General features: G+C 42.2%; 1 protein-coding gene across 3 annotated transcripts in view; it reads left to right on the top strand.

The window, feature by feature from the left end:
* The first annotated feature begins 293 nt into the window (after positions 1 to 293).
* The window catches only part of LOC149153871 (inositol-pentakisphosphate 2-kinase-like), a 173,892-nt gene continuing 149,304 nt past the window's right edge, over positions 294 to 24,881 (top strand). For 2 of the 3 annotated variants that reach the window (XM_089438002.1, XM_089438003.1), the window contains exon 1: positions 297 to 619. The gene's annotated coding sequence lies outside the window, so the exon portion shown is untranslated. Of the gene's footprint in view, positions 620 to 24,881 lie in introns of all 3 variants that reach the window. The other variant, XM_089438004.1, reaches the window with a different exon arrangement.

The raw sequence follows: 24,881 nt of genomic DNA, 5'->3' as shown, positions 1-24,881 counted from the left end.
GTTTACCATACACTTTTCAAATGGAGTTGTCTATAATGTGACTTTTTGGAGATGGAGATTTGAGGTTAAATCTTGATTTGTTGCAGTTAAAATGGTTTTTTAACTGCATATTTGGATTCAGCACCCTGAAAAACCCCTTTGACGCTTTCATTGTGCAGAAACTAGCTATCAAACATGCGATTCCAATAAATTCCTGCCAGATTTAAACCGAAAAACCCGCCGAAAAGACTTTCAAAAAGTAGGGTTATAGACAACTGCTTTTCGGATTATTTGGGTGGGGTGGCAGCTAATTTACACACGCTTCTGACAAAAGTGACCAGTGTGAGGTCGACATAAACTGCTCCAGATCGGAGCGTCTGTCTGGACTAAAAATTATACACTGACAGAAAGGAAATGGAGCTTTGAAAAGAGAGGATAAGAAACAGCATAAAAAACCATGGTGACAATGCGCTCTGATAAAGGCTTTATGCAGTATGTATCATTAGGGTGTAGGAGGCGTATGTATGCCATCGCCGAGTCGGATAGATAAAAGATTAAATTGGGATGAATTTCTGTTCCAGATTTGGTGAGCAAAGATGGCATTCAATCTCTTAGTGGAGTGAGTCCCATCTCAAGACAGGTACGCATTTGGAACCTTGTGAACAAACAGTTTTTACCCTCACTGTCTTTTTCCTTTGCCTTCCATTTCCCACATTTCACTTGTATGTTAAACGCCTCTGTACCACAGCACGCAGACCTCGTCTCCCAAATTCTGCACCCAATACCAAACTTGCGGTATATCAGTGATATTGTTCCCCATCATTTCAAATAACAAAAAAGATAAGAAGAAAAGAAGATGGCTTCCGTGTTCACAATTGGTTTTTTAACGTACAGTAGGTTCGGCCGTTTTCAATTACACAGAGAATAAAATTATAAGAACTGGGTTGTAGGATGATTGCTCCTTGTAGCTTCTGCATTGAACATTTAAAGCAGCCGTTTCATCGCGGCATCATAATCCTTGGTCAATTTGTTTGCTATATCCAACCACTGGCTCTACTTATATATAGTCAGGAAGCCTTGAATATGGAGTGCATCCCGCGGTGGAGATGTCGAAAAAAGAGAACTTTCTTGCCTGGGAGCGGTAAAGCCTCTGGATAAGTTTCATCCAATAAGTAATTCCAGCGCTGAATGCATTCTAATGTTTACACACAAACGTATCTGTAAAACAAAAAAAATGAAATTTTATGATAAGTATTGGTTATACTTATTAATTGGGTTTGTCTTAAGTGGTTTTGAGGAATCATTGTTATCGTCTTACTCACCTTCAATTTGGAGGAATCATTGTTATCGTCTTACTCACGTTCGTTCAATTTCCGCAAGTGACAAGATGAGCTTTGATGTAATGGCTTTGAGCTTTGTTGTTGAGAATAAGACCGGAACATGTCTATTCCTCATATGAAATATAAAGATATCTTTCCACATAAAAAAATATTGGTGGTATTTATTGAGTAATAATATAACTAGATCCTAGCCCCTCGGGGCAGCTCAATTGGCGATGACCATGAAAATGAAGTCCTATGTCTGAGGAGGTTCAAAGTTCAATCTCCCTTGATTCAATTCCCCTGTGCTTGCGGAAGAGGCATACATAGGAACCTAGAGGTTATAGTGGTAGCGGTTGGAATCGACCCCGTGTCACGCGAGTAAGAGACCAACCCCGTTATCGTATTTATTGGGTAATAATGTAACTAGATCCTAGCCCCTCGGGGCAGCTCAATTGGCGATGAGGATGAAAATGAAGTCCTATGTGTGAGGAGGTTCAAAGTTCAATCTCCCCTGATTCAGTTCACTTGTGCTTGCGGAAGAGGCATACATAGGAACCTAGAGGTTATAGTGGTAGCAGTTGAAATCGACCCCGTGTCATGCGAGTAAGAGACCAACTCCGTTGTCGATTCCTCTAGATACAAAAAAAAAACAATGTAACTAGATCATGAGGAGCAGTAGTATTTTCGTAGGTAATGTTTTGTACATAGCTGCAATACATTATAAGGACTTGGATAGGATAGGTAAGATTCAACTGCAATACCGCTATCCTTCTTCACTTAAGTTGAAGCAAATTGTGTGAATTGTCATATTTGATGACTCAATGAAATAACATTATGCTGGAGTAGGAGATGGATTAAGCCAGACCAGAAACGTTTTTCTACAATCAGAATTCTTCCTGTTTTAAAATAAGAAATGCCGATTTGATGAATAGAATATTGAAATTTGAAAACAGGAAGGAACTCACCCATCTTTGGCATGTGGAATCCAGCAGTCCGCTACCTCTAGAAGCAAAATCAATCCCAATAGAGAAATTTGCTTGTGGGTCAAGAAAGAGTGAGGGGAATGGCAACCTCATTTATGTTGCTTAAAGGGATGACAGAGAACAGAGCTTGACCACAACAGAAACAGAGTTTTTTTGAAACAAATTCAGAGGCAAATGGGCCAGCTTCAAATGTTTGAATTTGAATTTGAGACAAAGCAGCAATTGAAACAACTGTCCTGTCGTATGGCTGCCAACTCAGCTACCCAAGGAAATCATACTGCAAAGGCATGCCTGGAATTTCACATCCCATTCACCTGTCAACTGAAAAATTTGATGATGGTCTTGCGTTTTCCATGCCTTTCATTTCATGTTTTACGCAAATTCATAGATGTCAATTTCTTTTGTATTGTGATATGTGAATTTCACCATTGCATTTTTTTCGTCTTCTTTAAATTTCAGCCATACATCTTCTTTAAATTTCGGCCATACAATTTTGGATAAAGGGGGTGCCCTGCTCACTCTCACAGACTTTGGTCTTATTATCCTAGCATGCTCCTACGTCAAGGAGTGCACCAGTGGCAATGCTACAGACGAAGACAATGGGAAGAATGAGAGCATGGAGGATATGTCAAAAGGTTTTAGATGAAAGGGTGAAATTAGAGTAACTGGGATTATGGTAGGGAATTAGGAGCTGAGTTCTGACCTTCATTGCCCAACCCACTTCTATGGTACCTGCAACAGTTAGCTAAAATCTCCATGATCACACTTGCTTTGTTGAACTTCTACACTTACTTTTTGGTATCATATATATAAGGTGGGGGTAAGGAATATTATTATTACATAGAAGATAGAGAAATTGGAGCAGTTTAGCACTTCAAAATCTGGAAGAAAGAGATGTATTATATATGAGTTGTAACCAGATGATATAAATTGAAAATTTGGTAGAGATTACGATGTGTAGTATTTTAGGACTGATAACTACACAGGCCGTTCAATTATAGTAGAAGCCATGTTATTGAAACCCTCTATAATTTCCCACAGATTTGTGTCCAAATCTATTAATGATGCAATCAAGGACTGAAAACACTATTGAATTTGTTGCCCACACTTGAATTTCACTTACTCCATTAATAAAATTAGGTCTAAAGTCCAAACTCCAAATCAAGTAACAAAAACCCAATAAACCCATGCTATTTTCCAGCGCTGCTATCACAATTTAGTCACCATGCTAGATGCATGATAGTTTGGAGTTACCTGTACTAGTTACTACACCTATACAAATTTATAATGAATATTGGAATTATTGAATATCGAATCGATAGTTTGAACATTTGTATGCTTGCCACATTTGACGTGCCAAATTTATCACCAATTGTCAAATACATTTCCAAGCGGAAAAAAAAGATCAGCATAATGTCGAATTCTAGGTATGGGCAGAGTCTTTTTAATTTACGGCGTGGCTTATGCCAAAATCAAAGGAAGATGTTGAAAACAACAGAGGACACTTAGATAAGATAAGATAAGATAAGATAATTATATTTATGTCCAACAAATGACCACAAAGTAGGTCAAAGGGATTGTTGAGTACGATGATGTCCATAAAATGTGGGAGAACCAAATGGTTTCCTATAAAAAATACAATGCATGAATATAATTGGTACAATGTAGGAACATAAAAGATACAATGTATGGAATGGCTTGACAAAGAGGATCATACCCATCTCTCCTAACATCCGAGACTGACTGAAGAGCATTGAAAGAAATTCCACAAAGTTCGCTGGCCTGATGAAGGGTCAGTGGGAGGTACGGACTGTCCAATAACTCGTTGTCTAGGGGAATTTGTGCACCACTGAGGTCTATAGGACCTAGTCCGTCTCCTAGGGACAGATCTGATATGGTTTAGCTACTGAGGTCTCATGTGGGAGGGTGAGGTCCCACGGATCCTCACTGGTCTAGAGTCTGGATATGAAACTGTATCAATCGTTCTCTTTGTGCCCCTATTTGGACTTTGAAGGTAGTACCCTGAAAAATGTCGTGATCCTTTGTGTGGGGTCTGTTCTGATAAGAGGCTGAAGAATATGTGCTCGAAACCTAAGAGCCTCTTGCATATATAGGGCCAAACATCTCTGATCAGGATACCTGAAAAAGTTTGTGAGGGTCTGAGAGTCTCTGAACAAGCAATGGAACCTTCCTCTGATCTCGTAGTAGATAGGGCATCCAAAAATGAAGTGCACCTCGGTCTCTACTTCCTGTAAATGACATACTTGACAAATTCTGTCTGGCCTATCAATCTGGTGGTCCGTCTCTACCCGAAGTCTATGAGAACCTACTCTGAATTGGCCTAGAGGAATGCGAAGAGCATGCATCCAGTGGTGAAACGTATACTGGGGTCAAATAATGAGCTTGTCTCTCAACTCCAAGAAGTGCTCAGTGTAGAAGGCCATCTTTGGGCGCAACCCTCCCGGAGGATTGACCTAAGTGACTTGGACGAACTGCCTGTAGATGTTCTCCCTGATGATCTTGTTCAACTCTTGTCTAGTAGGTAGAAGGTGACCGGGAGCGTCCAAGGAATATTGGAAAGGAGGGAAACGATCCAATTGAATGCCCACTGACTATAAGAGATCTGAAACTCGTGTAAACCAACATCTAGATTGGTCCGAGGGGGTAGGACAAGCAATATTCTCAGAAGAGCAATATACCAAGTAAGGGCAACGGTCCCTACTCTTTATCGAGTGTGCAAATCCCCGGATACGATGCAAGAATGAGACCAAACTGAAGACTGTCTCAAGGCGAAAGGGTTGAGCTCCAAACTCTGCAAGGATGATGTGCTAAGGTATTGTCTGTTTGCATCTAATGATGCGGCGGAGAAGAAGAGTTTGGACTCTCTCAATTGAAGCCCAATTCGACTCAAGTAAAGACGACCCCCAAATCTCTGAGCCATATAGAACAGTGGGACGAATCAAGGTGTCCATGAGGCTCATCTTGGACAAGATGTCCTGGAAGTGATGTTGAAAGCACTGTCTCTCGAGAAGGGCTAAGGATCCATATCCTTTGTTGATCTGAGGTTGAAGAGCTGGCCGCAAACTGAAGTGGGGACTTGAGAATTGCACCCCCAAGTACGTATACGTGCTGGTGATCTCAACCTCCTCCCCTCTGAATAGGAAGTGAAGGTCCAAAGTTTTCTTCACCCCATTGAAGATCATAACCTTGGTTTTACCTAGGTTGACCGTCAACTGTCGAAGATCGCAAAACAAAGCTAAGGCATCCAACTGCCTCTGTAATCCTTCTGGAGATGAGGAGAGGAGGACCACGTCGTCAGCAAAGAGTAGAATAGATATCATGACCTGGTGAAGAAGGCAACCATCAGTGTCCTGGATATGCTCGTGTAGAAAATATCCCAAGCAGGGTAGGGGAGGACTCATATAGACGCGTAATAGTTGTCAATAGGGTCGCCGAGATGCCAACAAAGGAAAAGGGCCAAATTGTTGTCCCTTTAGCCCACGAAGGATGGGTGGGACAAGCACAAGCATGGCTTGCAAGCACACACGAAAAAACAAGCGTTACCTCAAGACAAGCAACCAACGATGTTCCCGCCAAACACCAAACCCACTCCCCTAGAGACGCACCACAAAGTCCCACATTGCAATCGACACCCAACCAACCCGAACCAAAAAAGAAAACCCTTGCTATCAATGATCCTACCGCAGGTTCACCTACGGTAACCTTGTTATGGCTTCTCCTTCCTCTAAATGATAAGGTTCAATGAACTTCTCACGACGTCGATGGCGGCGAACCGCCATCGTCGACGCAATCCGAACACTTCATCGGATCATTCAATCGGTAGGAGCGACGGGCATGACCTGGTGAAGAAGGCAACCATCAGTGTCCTGGATATGCTCGTGTAGAAAATATCCCAAACAGGGTAGGGGAGGACTCATATAGACGCGTAATAGTTGTCAATAGGGTCGCCAAGATGCCAACAAAGGAAAATGGCCAAATTGTTGTCCCTTTAGCCCACGCCTTTATTTTACGAAAATATGTCTAAAATGGTGACATAACGTTCTCAGATATTTCAAAAGTTGATGCAATATTATAGTGCAGGAGCCCGAATGCATGTGACAATAATTTAATCAAGATGTATTTCCATCTTCAAAGTCGAAGACAGACATTGAAGCAGATGAGAGCTACACGGAAGGAAGGGAAGTTGAGTAGAGGAAATGCCCTTTAGAGAGAGAGAGATGTTGTGGCTTAAAGTTCATGGTGTTGTGTTGCCCCATATATTTGTGCTTTGAAGAAGGCAAATGCATAGTCAACGACAAGGGATTCCCATTAGTGGCGGCATTTTGAAAAGGTATACTCGATGCATTTCTTCCTTAATTGAAATCCATAGAGGTGGCACTTTTACCATGACAAAATAAAAATTATTTCTTTTAATGAGACTTTGATTAAATTCTGTGCGTGTGTGCACATATGGTGGTCAATGTTGGCTGGTGATTGGTCCTAGAAAATTATGCATCCTATCCATGCTTTGTTGTTAAAACTTAAAAAAAGAGGCCTTTAACAATGTTCTCGATCCCATAAAGGTTATAAATGGTGGAGACATTTTTTAGTTTTTTGATAAGATGTTCTCATTATTATTATATTCATGTGGAAGACATGCACTTCCCCATTCTAGGAAATTACAATGGAATTTAGCCAACTTAGACGACTCTAAAAGTGTAATGTCCTAGGGCTTCTTTTTCAACTAAGGTTTCCAACAAAAAATCAATAGGTTTTTGTGCATCCACACAATAACAAGTATCTCTTCACAAAATTCATAGAGTTTTGCAATAAAATTAGGGGACAAAAATATGATATTAAGCCACAGTGAACATAGTTGATTCCTTAACAACATCATTTTACACCGACCAAACAAGCTTGTGTTAACAAGAAGAAGTGTTTTTCCTTGCAAACATAGAGAAAAGCCATCCTAATATATTAAAACTTATGGGCACGTGTATTTGGTAATGAACAAAGCCAACAAACATTGATGGAATCATAAAGCAATCGTGGTCATTAATTCAACAATAATGCATGATCTTATCCTGCATGTTCAGGATGCAAATAATGCTTATGAAGCCCGGGAAACATTGGGGATTGTTACAATTGGCAACTAGGGCCAAACTCCATGTGGGTCATCTTATTAATGGCAGCTGATATTTTTTTTGGATCCCTCTCATCGAGAGGTGTAGGATTGATCTAAAGATCATCCGATTCCGATAAGTATTCATGGAGATATGAATTTATTTGTGTTATGGGACAATTCATCAAGGTTGGCCAGCAACCAAATAAACCCCACTTTTGCTCAACGTTTTAGTAGAAATAGAGGTGCCTTGAAAGTCATTTGGACACACATCCTCTTGGCGATCTCTTCTTCTCTACTTGTCTTTGGGTTTTGGTGGGAGGAGAGATCTAAAGAGGATACGCTGCCCTAGATCCTAACGCTATCATGGAGGAGATTTTAACGTAGTGAAGGAAGCCTACATAACACAGCAAGGAGAGATCTAATTGTTGGTCTAAAAGAGAAGCCCTACGCTGCCCTATACACAGCTCTATGGAGAGCCCTACGCTGCCCTATACATAGCTCTATTGGAGAGCCCCACACTGCCCTATAAACAACTATATTGGAGAGTCCTATGCTGCCCTATACACAACTCTATGGAGAACCCTATGCTGCCCTATACACAGCTCTATTGGAGAGCCCTACACTGCCCTATACACAACTCTATGGAGAGCACAACTCTATGGAGAGCCCTATGCTGCCCTATACACAGCTCTATTGGAGAGCCCTACGATGCCCTATACACAGCTCTATTGGAGAGCCCTACGCTGCCCTATACACAGCTCTATGGAGAGCCCTACGCTGCCTATACGTAGCTCTATGGAGAGCCCTACACTGCCCTATATGTAGCCCTATGGAGAAGCTCTGTGCTGCCCTAACTGCAATCCTCCAGGTGATATAAGGGAAGACTATTCAAGCATGCCCCAGTCATAGCCATGGAGGAAGGAAGGTTTGAAAGCGGCTTGTATGACATGGAGAAGAGTGCTGAAGGGTATACGTTGAAGTTTGTCCAGTAAGGCAGCATATGTTAAGACTGTGTTGATAATAGTATAGTCACTTGGATGGAGAAAACAATGATGATACATTGAAGCAGCATGATGTTGCAAGCAGCAGATATATTGCAACAACATGTTGATGAATGCTGCAGCATGATGGGTATATCGATGAAGTGTATCATAGCATAATGAGGGGCAGCACAATGGTGAGGTACAACAGTATGATATAGCAAATTCATAGTGCTGCTAGTATAACACATTGGGATAGCAGCATGATACTTAGTGCAGCAACTACAACTAGCATGCCAGGGACAACAAGCATGCTCAGGACAACAAGCAAGCAAGGGACAACAAGCTAGCTAGGTGCAACGAACACATAGGTTAGTATGGCAACATGGTGTAGCAATGGTACATGATGCAGTACAGTGATGGGTATCGTCATGATTGATGAAGCATGATGAGATGCAACTTTGTGATGATGAGTGCAGCACGGTGAGGTGTAGCATGATGACGAGATGCAACACGATGATAGGTGAAGGAGTCACCTTGGAGAATCAGTTGAAGTAGCTTGTCTTCAACTGATCTCATGTATCATCTTCTTAGAGATGATCTATGCTCTCATCTAGATAAGTCAAAGTGTTGACTTCAGTTGTAAATGTACTATCTCTCTCTTTCTCTGTCTATGCTGAACTATTGAAGAACATATAAGAATAATTGATCAAGGGTTTCCCCACATTGGGGTTTGTCCCTAGCTAGCGCCACATCTTGTATCCTCTTGTCTTGGCTTGTCTTCTGCGATTTATGTTTATGAAATAAATTGCTCTAGGCATAGAACATACCTAAACTTAACATGGAATCAGAGCTGAGGTGAAGACAAAGCCCAAGCAAGAGTGAAAGAGCAATCACTGAAGATAGTTGGAAAAGGACAAAAGGATCAGTGGATTCCTTATCCCTCTTCAAATTCACCAAGGGTGAAATCGAAGCAGAGAATATTATCAGAATAGCGTAGCGGAAGCTTCTGACGGCCTACCTAAAGATCACTTCATTGGGAAGTTCGGATCTAAGGGTGGAAGGAAAGGTAGATGCCTTGGTTGCAATAAGTTCAGCCATTGTGCGAAGAAGTGTCTGAATGGCAAGGACACATCACTTGATGATGATAACAATCATTCTAGGGACATCTTCAATGATGAGAGGAATGATAGGGAATGCAGGTCATCAAGGAAATGACCGACTCTTTAGAGAAAGCAAGGAACCCTAGGTATGAAAAATCAAATGTTGTTTCTGATAAGATAAAGAAGCGTTATCTTGTATTGGCCCTCTCTTTCAGATTCTTTGGGAATCTGGCTTATTGATTGTAGTGCTTCAAGGCACCTCATCGGATAGAAGGGTGCTCTCTCGAATTTGGTAGAGATGGAAACAACCGTGGGATTATACTTGGAGTCGATGCCACCTATCCCAGAAAGGGTATAGGGAATGCTACCCCTCAATTGAATGTGGGCAACTTAATTCATTTACAAGAATCTCTTTTATGTACGCGATCGCAAGAACCTATTGCCCATTTCGGCAATGGAAGTCAAAAGGTTTCATGGTGGCATTCATTGATGGAAAGGTACGTGTTTGGAAATATAATTTTCAAAGATGCTTTTATCTTTGAGTTCAGCGTTGGCAAGAAGTCCATTGGGGATCATGTCAGTTGACACATAATGCCGGAGGTCTGTAAGTCAGATGATGATTGGGATGCTTGAATTCAAAAGGAGCATGAAGGTACATGTCTGAGATGTATCGAAGGGAAAATCTTATAAGGGGACCATTCCCCTCATGTAGCAGGTCCACAGGTTTGGAACAACCCTAGGGGTTTGAGATTCATGATGGAGAATCTCATGTGTGCTGGTGGAAGAAAGCCCTCTATGGCTTGAAGCAGATCACCCTGGGTTTGATATGAGAGGATTGATAACTATTAGATGAAGCTGAGATTCACTAGGAGTGAAGTCAATCCAAACCATTGTTTGAAAGTTGTGGATGATAGACCTCTCATACCGACACCTTCTAAGGACGACCTATTTTTGACAAGTGCAGACCCTCTCACTTGCAGAAGTAAGAGGGAGTTGGATTCCGGATGTGGAATGGTAAACTGCAAGCCCGTGACTACCTCGAGGATCTTAACTTTCAAAAGTTATATGGAGATGATGTCGGACTAGATTTGGGAAATGCCTTTGAGTTTCATAAACTCATTTGCATTGATGTTCTTGGTGAACTTCCGTCCGGACATCTGTTTTGCAGTTAGCTTGGTGAGCTCATATTTGGTTGAGCCTCACTGGATTAGTGCTAAGAATCTTCTGATATATCTTCGGGGCACAATCTCTCATGGATTGAGATACACTGCCGGAAATATGAAGTTGCATGATTATTCGAATGTTGATTGGGCAGGTAGTGTGGAGGATCACTAGAGCACTTCTCAGTGCTGGTTCTCTTTGGGTTCTACTTCGATATCATGGATGAGCAGGAAGCAGAAGTCAGTTACTATAAGCACTGCTGAGACCGAATACATAGCTACGAGTATGATCTCGTATGAAGCTGCCTGGTTGTGGAAGCTCTTCAGTGAGCTGTTTGTACATATGATGAATACCACCGTTATCCTTTGTGACAACCAGGGGGGTTCGATTTTTGAGGAATCCCATATTCGATGATTGCTCCAGCAGATAGACATCATATACTACCTTATCTGGGATATGGTAAGTTGATGAGCAAGGAGGCTCCATCGCATTGAGACTGATGTACAGGTCGCAGACATTTTGTCAAAGCCCCGGGGAAAGGTCAAATCTGTGACTTTCCCGAATGACTTGGAGTCGTTGAGAGACCTTCTTATAAGGATCCCGCATGTTGCATGCATTGAGGTCTAGGAGCTCTCGGGGGCTTGGGGTACTTACTGGAGCGACAGACGACCACAAGACGACTCACCCTCCCTTGGTGGTAAGCTATGTACAGGGTGAAAGGTTCAACCATCCCTCGTGATACCCCGTGACGACTTTGGGACATGATGATTGGTTCTGCTGTGGGCCAGGATGATTAGTTCTCCTATGGCGATTGTTGGACAGGATGATTCGTTCTTCTGTGGGACAGGATGATTAGTTCTCTTGTGGGACAGGATGATTAGTTCTCTTGTCGAGGCATCCTACCCATGTAGTCTGGGACTAATGGGAAGTACCTCTCATCTGATCAATGAGCAGGGAAATGGGGTTAGGGACCATAATAGTACTATCGATGGACGCATCATTATATCTACCGTACTCCCTACTCCCTATGCTAAGATGACCTCCATTGATCTGGGATCAATGAAACTGATCTGTGATCAGTATGAGTGGTTTGAGACACTCTCTTGTGATATTTATCTGGGATCAATAAAACTGACTTCGAGTCAATAAGAGTGATATGACACACTCGCTTAAGATGAAACTGACTTCGGATCAGTGGAGAATGGTATGAGACATTCTCGATCAATTCTTTTTCTTCATGGTTCAGCAAAGCAGAGCTTAGCAGAGCAGAGCGGTGCAAGGCATTGATGGCAGAGATAGTACAGTCGGACATATGGATTAGTGGATGGAGTTCTCCCTAGTTGAGAGGGAGTGTTAAAATTGGCAACTAGGGCCAAACTCCATGTGGGTCATCTTATTAATGGCAACTGATATTTTTCTTGGATCCCTCTCGTTGAGAGGTGTAGGATTGATATAAAGATCATCCAATTCCGATAAGTATTCATGGAGATATGAATTTATTTGTGTTATGGGACAATTTGTCAAGGTTGGCTAGCAACCAAATAAACCCCACTTGTGCTCAACGTTTTACTATAAATAGAGGTGCCTTGAAAGTCATTTGGACACACATCCTCTTGGAGATCTGTTAATTTTATGGTATGTTCTATGCTTAGAGCAGTTTACTTATCTTTCTTATTATTATCCACAGATTAACAATCACATGTACATAAGTAAAGTGCAGATAGAACATTAAACGATCAACAAAAAACAAGCCAAGACAAGAGACACAAGATGTGGCGGCTAGCCAGGGACAAACCCCAATATGGGGAAATCCTTTGATCAAAACTTCTTTTATCTTCAATAATTCAGCAGAGAGAAATACTACATAAATCTGATTTACATCAGCAGCAGCAAACCCTAGATCAGCGACATCAGCATCATCGACATCAGTATCATCGACATCAGCCGGCATCATCATCACCGGCATCACCGACATCATCGGAATCACCAGCATCATCATCATCGACATCACCAGCATCATCGGCTTCACCGGCATCATCGGCTTCACCGGCATCATCGGCATCACCGACTTCACCAGCATCACCGGCTTCACTGGCATCATCGGCATCACTGGCTTCACCGGCCGGCATCATCGACTTCACCGGCATCACTGGCATCATCAACTTCATCGGCTTCACCGGTATCATCGGCATCACCGACATCATTGTCTTCACAGGCATCATCGACTTCACGGGCATCATCGACTTCAACTTAGGATCTCTCCTCCTATTATAAAACCCAAAGACAAGTAGAGAGAGGAAGAGATCCAAGTGTGTGTAGAAATGACTTGAAGTCCTCTTCTATTTATACTAAAACGTAGAGGTGGAATAGACATGACGTTTGGGCTTCTTGAGCCTACATAAGTTGTAGGTCGGCTTGATAATAATTCCATAATCAAAGTAAATTCATATCTCCATGAATACTTATCGAAATTGGATGATCTTTAGATCAATCCTACAACTCTCGACGAGAGGAATCTAATAAAAATATTATCAACCATGAATAAGATGACCCACATGAAGTTTGGCCTTAGTTGCCAATTTTAACACTCCCTCTCAACTAGGGAGAAATTCATCTGCAATCTGTCTGTTGGTCACTACTATTCATCCATCAAATGCACTGCCTTGTACAGCCTGACCCTTGTCCTGCTCTGATCTATTCTGCTTGTTCTGCTTTGTCTGAATTATGAAAAAGAAGAAATGATCGAGGATGTATCATATTGACTTAAAGTCAGTCTCAGAGTATGTACCACTGGTCCCAAACCAGTCTCAACCAACCCAAAGTCGTACCACTAGTCCCAGACCAGTATCATCCTCCACTGGCTCAAAGTCAGTCTCAGAGTGCGTACCACTGGTCCTAGACCAATCTCAACTGACCCGAAGTCAGCATCGTAGTAGGTACCACTCCTACCACTGGTCCCAGACCAGTATCGCAGTCTTAGAGAGTGTACCACTGGTCCCAGACCAGTATCGCAGTCTTAGAGAGTGTACCACTGGTCCCAGACCAGTCTCAACCGACCCGAAGTCAGCGTCCTACTTCATAGTATGTACCACTCTCACTGGTCCTAGACCAGTACTGCATTGACCAGAGGTTAGTCTCAGAGTATGTACCACTGGTCGCAGACTAGTCTCAACCGACCCGAGGTCAGGATCATAGTGGGTACAACTCCTACCACTGGTTCCAGACCAGTACCGCAGTCTCAGAGAGTGTACCACTAGTCCCAGACCAGTATCGTAATCTCAGAGAGTGTACCACTAGTCCTAGACCAATCTCAACCGACTCGAAGTCAGCATCATAGTATGTACCACTCTCACTGGTCCCAGACCAGTACTGCACTGACCAGAGGTCAGTCTCAGAGTATGTACCAATGGTCCCAGACTAGTCTCAACTGACCCGAAGTCAACATCATAGTAGGTACAACTCCTACCACTGGTCCCAGACCAGTATCACAGTCTCAGAGAGTGTACCTCTGATCCTGGACCAGTCTCAACCGACCCGAAGTCAGCGTCATAGTATGTACCACTCTCACTGGTCCCAGACCAGTACTACACTGACCAAAGGTCAGTCTCAGAGTATGTACCACTGGTCCCAGACCAGTCTCAACTGACCCGAAGTCAGCGTCATAGTAGGTACAACTCTTACCACTAGTTCCAAACAAGTATCATTGATCCCAGATCAATGAAGGTGATCCTAGCATAGGGAGTACGGTAGATACAACGATGCGTCCATTGGTACTACTATGGTCCCTATCCTCATTTCCTTGCTTATTGATCAGATGAGAGGTACTTCCCATGAGTCCCAGACTGCATGGGTAGGATGCCTTAACAGGAGAACTTAATCAATCCTGTCCTCACAGGAGAACTAATCATCCTGCTACACAATCTCCATGGAGAACACATCATCCAAGCCTCACAGGAGAGCTAATAAGCCTGTTACATAATCGTCATGGAGAACACATCATCCAGACCTCACAGGTGACAGGAGAACTAATCATCCTGCTACATAATCGTCACGGAGAACACATCATCCAGACCTCACAGGAGAACTAATCATCCTGCTACGCAATCGTCATGGAGAACACATCATCTAGACCTCACAGGAGAACTAATCATCCTGCTACACAGGAGAGCGAATCATCCTGTCCCACAAGAGAGCGAATCCTCTTGTTCCACAAGAGAGCGAATCATCTTGTTCACAGTGCACACCACAAGGAGAGGGTGAGTCACCCTGTGGTTGTATGTTGCTCTAGTAAGAACCGCAAGCCCCCAGAGCTCCCAGAGCTCAATGTATGCAACATGTAGGACCCTTTTACAAGGGTCTCTCGACAACTCCAAGTCGTTCGGGAAAATTACAAATTTGATCTTTCCCTGAGGCTCTGACATGTACATCATCTCAGTGCGATGGAGCCTCCTTGCTCATCGACTTACCATATCCCAGATAAGGCAGTATCTGCTGTCTATCTTCTAGAGCAATCATTGAATACGAGATTCCTCAATAATCGAATCCCACCTCTGGTTGTCAGAGAGAATCACAATGGTATTCATCATGTGTATTCACTGAAGAGTTTCCACAACCAGGCAACTTCATACGAGGTCACACTTGTAGTTATGTATCCGGTCTCGGCGGTACTTATAACAACTGATTTCTACTTCCTGCTCATCCATGATATAGCATAATCCAAAGAGAACCAGCACTGGGAAGTGCTCTAGTGATCCTCCACAATGCCTGCCTAGTCAGCGTTCGAATAATCATGCAGTTTTCATATTTCCAGCAGTGTATCTCAATCCGTGAGAGATTGTGCCCCAAAGATATCTCAAAGGATTCTTGGCACCAATCCAATGAGGCTCAACCAAATATGAGCTCACCATGCTAACTGTAAAACATATGTCTGGACAGAAGTTCACCAAGAACATCAACATGATAGAGTTTATGAAACTCAGAGGCATTTCCCAAATCTGGTCCAACATCACTACCATATAACTTCTGAAAGTTAATGTCCTTGAGGTAGTCACAGGCTTGTAGTTTATCATTCCACATTCGAAATCCAACTCCCTCTTCTGCAAATGAGAGGGTCTGCACCTGTTAGAAATAGGTCATCCTTATGAGGTGCCAGTATGAGAGCTCTATCATCCACAACCTTCAGGTAATGGTTTGGATCAGTTTCACTCCTAGTGAATCTCAACTTCATCAAACAGCTATCAATCCTCTCATAATACGCCAGGGGAGTTTTGCTTCAAGCCATAGAGGGCTTTCTTCCACCTGTATACATGAGATTCTCGTTCATGAATCTCAAACTCCACAAGTTGTTCCAAACCTGTGGACTTGCTACATGAGGGGAATGGTACCCTTGTAAGATTTTCCTTTGGTACATCTCAGACATGTACCTTCATGCTCTTTTTGAATTCAGGCATCCTTGTCACCATTTGACTCATAGACCTCCGGTGATGTGTCAATGGACATGGTCCCCAGTGGACTTCCCGCAACTTGATACAACCCTGAAATCAAAAACATCTTTGAAAAATTCTATTTTCAAACACGTACCTTTCCATCGATGAGTGCCACTTTGTAACCTTTGACTTCCATTGCTGAAATGGACACCAGGTTCTTCTTGCGATTAGGTACATAAAATAGATTCTCTAAATGAATCGAGTTACCTTCATTCAATTGAGGGGTAACATTCCCTACACCCTTAGATTTGAACTTCCCAATGAAGTGATCTTTAAGTGGGCCATCAGAAACTTCCGCTGCGCCATTTTGATAATATTTTGTGCTTCCACTTCACCCTCGATGAATTTGAACCCATTAATCCTTTTGTCTTGTCCCAACTGTTGTCGGTGATTGCTCTTTCACTCTTGCTTGGGCATTGTCTTCACCTCAGCTCTGATACCATGTTAATTTTATGTTATGTTCTATGCTTAGAGTAGTTTATTTATCTTTCTTATTATTATCCACAGATTAATAATCACATGTACATAAGTAAAGTGCAGATAGAACATTAAACGATCAACAGAAAACAAGCCAAGACAAGAGACACAAGATGTGGCGGCTAGCTAGGGACAAACCCCAATATGGGGAAACCCTTTGATCAAATCTGCTTTTATCTTCAATAATTTAGCAGAGACACATAGTACATAAATCTGATTTACATCAGCAGCAACAAACCCTAGATCAGCGGCATTGGCATCAGCGGCATCAGCATCAGCAGCATGAGCATCATCGGAATCAGCGACATCAGTATCATCGACATCAGCCGGCATCATCATCATCGGCATCACCGACATCAGCATCATCGGCATCATCGGCTTCACTGGCACCGACATCATCGGCATCACCGGCATCATCAGCTTCACCGACATCATCGGCATCATTGGCTTCACCTGGCATCATCGGCATCACCGGCATCATCAGCTTCACCTGGTATCATTGGCATCCCCGGCATCATCGGCTTCACCGGCATCATCGATTTCACCGACATCATCGGCATCACCGACATCATTGGCTTCATCGACATCATCAGCTTCACCAGCATCATCGGCATCAACAGCATCATCGGCTTCAACGACATCATCGGCATCATCGGCATCATCGGCTTCAACTTAGGATCTCTCCTCCTACTATAAAACCCAAAGACAAGTAGAGAGAGGAAGAGATCCAAGTGTGTGTAGAAATGACTTGAAGTCCTCTTCTATTTATACTAAAACGTAGAGGTGGAATAGACATGACGTTTGGGCTTCTTGAGCCTACATAAGTTGTAGGTTGGCTTGATAATAATTCCATATTCAAAGTAAATTCATATCTCCATGAATACTTATTGGAATCGGATGATCTTTAGATCAATCCTACACCTCTCGACGAGAGGAATCTAATAAAAATATTATCAGCCATGAATAAAATGACCCACATGAAGTTTGGCCCTAGTTGCCAATTTTAATAAGATCTCTTCCTCTCCACTTGTCTTTGGGTTTTGGTGGGAGGAGAGATCTAAAGAGGATACGTTGCCTTAGAGGATGGCCTAGATCCTAACGCTATCATGGAGGAGATTTTAACGCAGTGAAAGAAGCCTACATAACACAACAAGGAGAGATCTAATTGTTGGTCTAAAAGAGAAGCCCTACGTTGCCCTATACACAGCTCTATGGAGAGCCCTATGCTGCCCTATACACAGCTCTATTGGAGAGCCCTACGCTGCCCTATACACAACTCTATGGAGAGCCCTACGTTGCCCTATACACAGCTCTATTGGAGAGCCCTACGCTGCCTTATACACAACTCTATTGGAGAGCCCTACATTGCCCTATACACAGCTCTATGGAGAGCCCTACTGTAATATCCCGTTTCCGGGTTGCCCCTCAAACCCAAGTAAACTCCAACCAAACACGTCCAAATGATATAGTGACCAGCAAACTCAAAGTGATAAAAATAACAGTGGTACAACATATAATAATGTGAACATGAAATATAAGAAGATACTCAAGAAATGCAGAGAGAAATGCGAAGCCATTTTATTATACTGAGTAATGGAAAGAGTACAAGAGGTGATCAGACAAGTAGCACCTCGACTTGCACAAGGCAAGTGAAGAAATACACTCAGAATAGCAAAGGAATGGCCTCTCTCTGAACTGCGTCCAAGCTGCTGGAGAACTGCCGTGTTGCTGCCACTACTGGAAATCAAATGAGGATTTGGGGCTGTTCCCCTCCTTAGAAAATGCTGAAACTCTGGAATCTGACTCTACTCAAGAAACCCAGAAAAACCTAGAAAGCTTTTCTGAAATAGCCGACCCCCGAAAATCACCCCCTTGGGGATCTACGCTGTCCCTCAAGGCTCTGTGCTACCACTGAATGGAATCCTCCAAAACTCCACCTAAAACTCTGCCAAAATCCTCCAATATGCAAGGGTTGATCCCCTGCTCAATCTCCCAGCTCAAATCCTCCGCAAAACCCTCAATCCGGAACTCCCACCAAAAGAATTGCGTCCCTCTCTCAAGACTGTGCAGTTATCCAAAATGCTCAGTTCCTCCTCCCTCCAAAGATCAGTCCTACAAAAGACTACTGAAAACTACCTTGCCCGGGCAGGCACTCGAAGTCCCCCGGGGCTAAGGGTGAGATCTCCGAATGTAGACACTCGATGCACTAAACAGTGCTGTAGACCAGCTAAACAGCCAGCGTGCTCTAAGTCGAAGTGACTAGCTCAAATGCACATAATCGAATGACAAAATGAGGAGGCTCCCCTCTCCTTTATAACGTTGCTCTCTCTCAATCCCAAGGCCCACCTCCTCCAACGCAGTCCCTTTCTTGCCACGTGTTCCTTTCCATCTGTGCAGTCCCTCCAAGTGTCTGCGTGGGCCCCATCTCTGCATGGTCCTTTGGCCCCCTTGGCTCCCCTTTAAGTCACAACGTTGTGCTACTAGGAAGTGACTTTATTCTAAAGGTGAGTTATGTCCCCCTTTTCCTCACCTTTTTATTTATAAATAACTATAGGAGGCAAAATTGAGCAAAATTGAATATTCCAATTAGCCATGGCTAATTAGGAATATTACACCTACGCTGCCCTATACATAGCTCTATTGGAGAGTCCTATGCTTCCCTATACACAACTCTATTGGAGAGCCCTACGCTGCCCTACACACAGCTCTGTGGAGAGCCCTACGCTGCCCTATACATAGCTCTATGGAGAGCCCTACGTTGCCCTATACATAGCTCTATTGGAGAGCCCTATACTGCCCTATACACAGCTCTATTGGAGAGCCCTACGCTGCCCTATACATAGCTCTATTGGAGAACCCTACGCCGCCCTATACACAGCTCTATGGAGAGCCCTACGCTGCCCTATACACAACTCTACTGGAGAGCCTTACGTTGCCCTATGCGCAGCTCTATGGAGAGCCCTACGCTGCCCTATACGTTGCCCTATGGAGAAGCTCTGTGCTGCCCTAACTGTAGTCCTCCAGGTGATATAACGAAAGACTATTCAAGCATGCCCCAGTCATAGCCATGGAGGAAGGAAGGTATGAAAGCGGCTTGTATGACATGGAGAAGAGTGTTGAAGGGTATACGTTGAAGTCTATCCAGTAAGGTAGCATATGCTAGGACTGTGTTGATAATAGTACAGTCACTTGGATGGAGAAAACAATGATGATAAATTGAAGCAAAATGATGTTGCAAGCAGCAGATATATTGCAGCAGCATGTTGATGAATGCTGCAGCATGATGGGTACAACGATGAAGTGTATCATAGCATAATGAGGGGTAGCACAATGGTGAGGTACAACAGTATGATATAGCAAGTTCATAGTGCTGCTAGCATAACACATTGGGATAGCAGCATGATACTTAGTGCAACAAGTACAACTAGCATGCCAGGGACAACAAGCATGCTAGGGACAACAAGCAAGCAAGGGACAACAAGCTAGCTAGGTGCAGCGAACACATAGGTCAGGATGGCAACATGGTGTAGCAATGGCACATGATGCAGTACAGTGATGGGTACCGTCATGATTGATGAAGCATGATGAGATGCAACATTGTGATGATGAGTGCAGCATGGTGCAGCACAGTGAAGCGCAACATGATGACGAGATGCAGCACGATGATAGGTGAAGGAGTCACCTTGGAGAATCAGTTGAAGCAGCTTGTCTTCAACTAATCTCATGTATCATCTTCTTAGAAATGATCTATGCTCTCATCTAGATAAGTCAAAGTGTTGACTTCAATTGTAAATGTACTATCTCTCTCTCTTTGTTGAACTATTGAAGAACATATAAGAAGAATTGATCAAGGGTTTCACCACATTGGGGTTTATCCTTGGCTAGCGCCACATCTTGTGTCCTCTTGTCTTGGCTTGTCTTCTGCGATTTATTTTATATTTTATCTGTAATTTACTTTAATGCTGATGTGATTGCTAATCTGGAAAAGATATTGAGCTAATTATGAAAATTGAAATAAATTGCTCTAAGCATAGAAAATACCTAAACTTAATAGGGATCCTATATGAAACCTCAATTGAAACAAGAATTCTTTACTTGAAGAATCAATTGTATAGCTTGAAAATGCTACAAGTGGATGAGATAAATCAGTTTCACATAAACTAAATGTTGAAGAATGTAACTAGTGTCGGTCTTCATAATTGTATTTGAGTCATGATGTAATGTATTTGTTAAAAGAAAGAAAAATAATTTTATTATTAAAAGAAATTGACTTATTAAAGCATGGGAATGTTTTTAGGTAAAAGCCTCCATTGTAGGCTTCTAGGGTTTATGTCAAGTGTCCTTGTCCATTTCATAATGTAAAAGACCCTTCTTGGACTTCATATGTCAAGAAAGAAATCTATTTTTATGTACATTAGGTCTTCTAGGCCTCCTCCACCAAGTCGGTCTAATTGAGGGGCAAAATCTCCTATATAAAGGTAGCAACTCGACTTCATTTGGAGCACTCACTCGTCAAGTTCGATCTGCAATTTTTGGGATAAGAAAATGTGCGAAATTCAAGGGAAGAAGGGGAAAGGGCTAGCGAAGGAGAAAGAGGTCTCTATCAAGCACAAGAAGTCAAAATTCTCTCTCTCACACATGTGAAGCTGCTGAGCTGTTGGAAGGGTCGAAAATTGCAACCCTGAAGCTGGGCTGAAATTCTGTAGCCGGGGACCGTGAATCTATTGTTGGGGACCAAAATTCTAGATTGAAGCTACAACTGTGAAGCTAGTACTTGGAGACTTTGGCAAGAATCATCTACATGAAGGAAGGACTGACTTGGCGGAGGAGGAAGGTCTTTTGGTCTAGGGTCTTGGTCTATCTCAACTTGAATTTGCTAGTGGAAGAGTTTGATTGGGTTTTTCCCTATAGAGGGGTTTTAGCCTTGGATGAGTGCCTACATATGGTGTCATTGATTTTTGTGTTTTGTTTTGATGATTGCTTGATGGAACAAAGATAAAAGAACAACATAAGAAAGTTAATAAGAACATAAAGATATCACAACTAATTATCAACATAAGAAAATCTTTCTGCCTTTCTGATTTTCTAACGTTGTATCAGAGCTAAGGTGAAGAAGAAGGAAAAAGCCAGACTGAAGATCTATTGAAAGGAGAGATATAAGTAAAAAGGTTTCAAGGAAAAGTCACAAGGAGTAGAAGATAGCAATATGACAAACTCAATGAAGGGAGAAAACAAACTAGAAGGAGCCTCCAACTACAGGGCATGGAAAAAGAGGATAGATCTTATCCTCACTAAGCACAAAGTTTTGGACCTTGTTCAAGGAAAAGTCAAGAAGCCTACAGATGAAGCAAAGAAAGAGAAGTTCAGAGAAACCAAAATCTTGGCCATGAATCTAATAGTATATGGAGTAAAGGACAATCTAATTCCATACATATCCAACATAGACTCTGCTCAAGAAATGTATGAGGCTCTCTCCAAATTATTCACCATCAAGAACATTGGTCAAATAGCAAGCCTCAAGAATGAACTAAGGACAATAAGGATGACAAGAGACGATATTGTATCATCATACTTTGTAAGGATATCTAGAATAAGAGATGAACTCCAAGCAATACACAAAGTTGTAGTAGAAAATGAGCTCGTAATCGCTGCTCTTTTAGGACTACCAAAATCTTGTAGTGCTTTTTGTTAGGTTTTGGTAGCATCGTAAGTGCTCTAGCCTTGAAAATTGGTGGAGAGGTTAAGGCACATGAGTTCTAAAGAACCCATAAACGATTTGGTGAAATTCCACTCGGATTGTATTCTATTAAAATAATTAATATTTTTAATGGGGTTCCTAAGTCTAAACTTAGGGAAATTAAAATATTAATGGGTATTAATCAAAATATGGTTGAGAATGATCTAGAAGGCGGATCAAGTCACTTAATCTCGACCGTTGAAGACTCAACAGGAAAAGTATAAAATGGAGGCTTGGGGTTCATTTGGAAACACACACAGAGAGATTGAGGAAATCAATTTTTCTGAGGTAAGAAGTTCTCAGGAGGAAAATCGATTGGGGAGATCTTGCAGCTAAGGGGCAGAGAGAATCAGGGAGAAAGACTTTCCGGAAAATACAAAACAGAGAGGTGGAGAGAGCTTGCAGAGAGGCAACGCGGTAGCCGGGAGAGGTGACACAAAAAAGTTGTCTATCATGTAGAATCCAGAACTGCTGGAATAGCCAAAACTGCTGGAACAACGCAGTAGCAGAGAGAGATGACGCAGAAAAGCAGCCTGTCACGCAGAATCCAGAACTGCAGGAACAGTCGACAGAGCTGACGTAGAGGGCAGAGAAGGTGACGCAGGGCTGATGTAGAGCCAATGAAGAAATAGCCGGGTGTATCCAATCTTGTGCCGGATCGACCAGAATTATTCTGGGTGAAGTGAGGTAAAACTCACTCAGATTTTCCGCCATTGTTTTCTTTGTAAAGGATTGCTAGCTGAGCATCCTAGATTTGTATTCAGATATTTCTCCTGCATAATAATAAACGCTCAGAACTGTTGCACCGATTTTCCCGCATTAGGGTTTTCCGGGGACTTTTGTGTTCAAAAATAAGTGTATCCTATGTATCTTGTTCTTTGCTCTGTTTTTTTGTTTCATGAGATCAAATATTTAAGAAGTGTAGGCTGCAAAAGTAATTTTCTTCAGTATTCAGAAGAATAAATTGGTTAATGTATATTAAAAAAATCAAGTAGGTGAAGTAGATTCAGATTTGCTGTAGTAGGGGTTCCTTTGGGGTAAGAATTTTCACACATTTGCATTAGGAATTAGTAGTTGGAAGGATACTCCAACATTCAAGTGAAGACAAAGCCCAAGCAAGAGTGAAGCAAAGCAATCACTAAGGGAAGCTATTGGACAAGTCATTAGAACTAGTCCCAATGACGACCACACCTTTCTTCAAATCCGAGGACAAGCTCAAGGACAAATCCAACTATCATGCATGGAAGATGACTCTAGATTTGACATTAGAAGAAAATGATGTCGTGGACTATGTCAAAGGAAGAATAACAGAGCCTCCTCAAATGCATCTGCTACTGCATAAACCAAGTACAAGAAAGGCGAGGTTAAAGCTAAGAAGATTATTGTTGATTCTATTCATAAGCCTTTGGTTGCCCATATTCTGATTTGGAAACATCTAAGGAGATGTATGATAAACTGGTTGGGATGTTTAAGGTAAATAATGCAAATCAAGTTCTCTTTCTCAAGAACAAGTTGAAAGGCATCAAGATGGATATAGGAGAATCCATCCAATCCTACTTCATGAAGATTACGGAGATCAAGAATGATCTCCTATCTATTGGAGAAGTCATTGGTGATAGGGAGCTCACTCTTATTGCTGTTTGAGGCCTTAAAAGAGATTGGGATGTGTTTAACACTACCATCCTCAACAATGACATGATTCCGAGATTTGATGAATTATTGGCCAGACTCACTCAAGAAGAAAGAAGGATGATGGAAAGAGACAAGCCCTCAAATTGAAACAATTCTACCACCTTCTCTGCTCATTCTAAGAGAAGGAACAACGCTGGTCCAAGGAATCATGGACAAGGGTTCAAGCTATGATTCAAAGAAGGAAGAAAATGAAGATACTTTAATTGTAACAAGTTTGGCCACTTTGCTAGAGATTGTCTTCACAAAAAGGATACTCCAAGAGATGATGACAACAACAACAAAAACTACAAAGGCAATGACAATCAAAGGAACAACATGTTCAACAACAAAGGAAAGAGGAATGCTCCCACTGCTCGAAATGGAAATGGTTGTCCTCCCAAGAAGTTGAGAATCTCCAGGCCTGAAGAAGTTAATGTTGTAAAGCAAAAAGAATTTTATCTTATTTCTGCCCTCTCCATTGCCTCTCCTTCGGATACATTGGACCATTGGTTGATTGATAGTGGTGCCTCAAGGCACTTCACTAGGTATAAGGAAGCCCTCTCAAATTTGGTTGAAAAAAAGACAAATATGGAGATTATACTTGGGGATATTGCCACTTATCCCGTGAAAGGAATTGGGACTATTACTCTTCATTAAATCAAGGTCAAACTCTCCACTTACAAGAAGTGCTATATGTACTTGATTTGAAAAAGAACTTGGTTTCTATTTCTGCGTTGGAAGACAAAGGTTTTAGGGTGACATTTATTGATGGGAAGGTTCGTGTTTGGAAAAGGAACCCAAGAGATGCATTCACTCTTGGATTCAGGGCTGAAGGTCTCTATTAGGTTGGAGGAAGT

This window comes from Pinus tabuliformis, chromosome 9 (genome assembly GCF_031772625.1).
Source record: "Pinus tabuliformis cultivar Carrire ecotype Pingquan chromosome 9, CPIR1, whole genome shotgun sequence".
Classification (NCBI taxonomy): Eukaryota; Viridiplantae; Streptophyta; class Pinopsida; order Pinales; family Pinaceae; genus Pinus; species Pinus tabuliformis.
The sequence above is the reverse complement of the archived record's forward strand: the minus strand, read 5'-3'. Positions and strand labels throughout refer to the sequence as shown.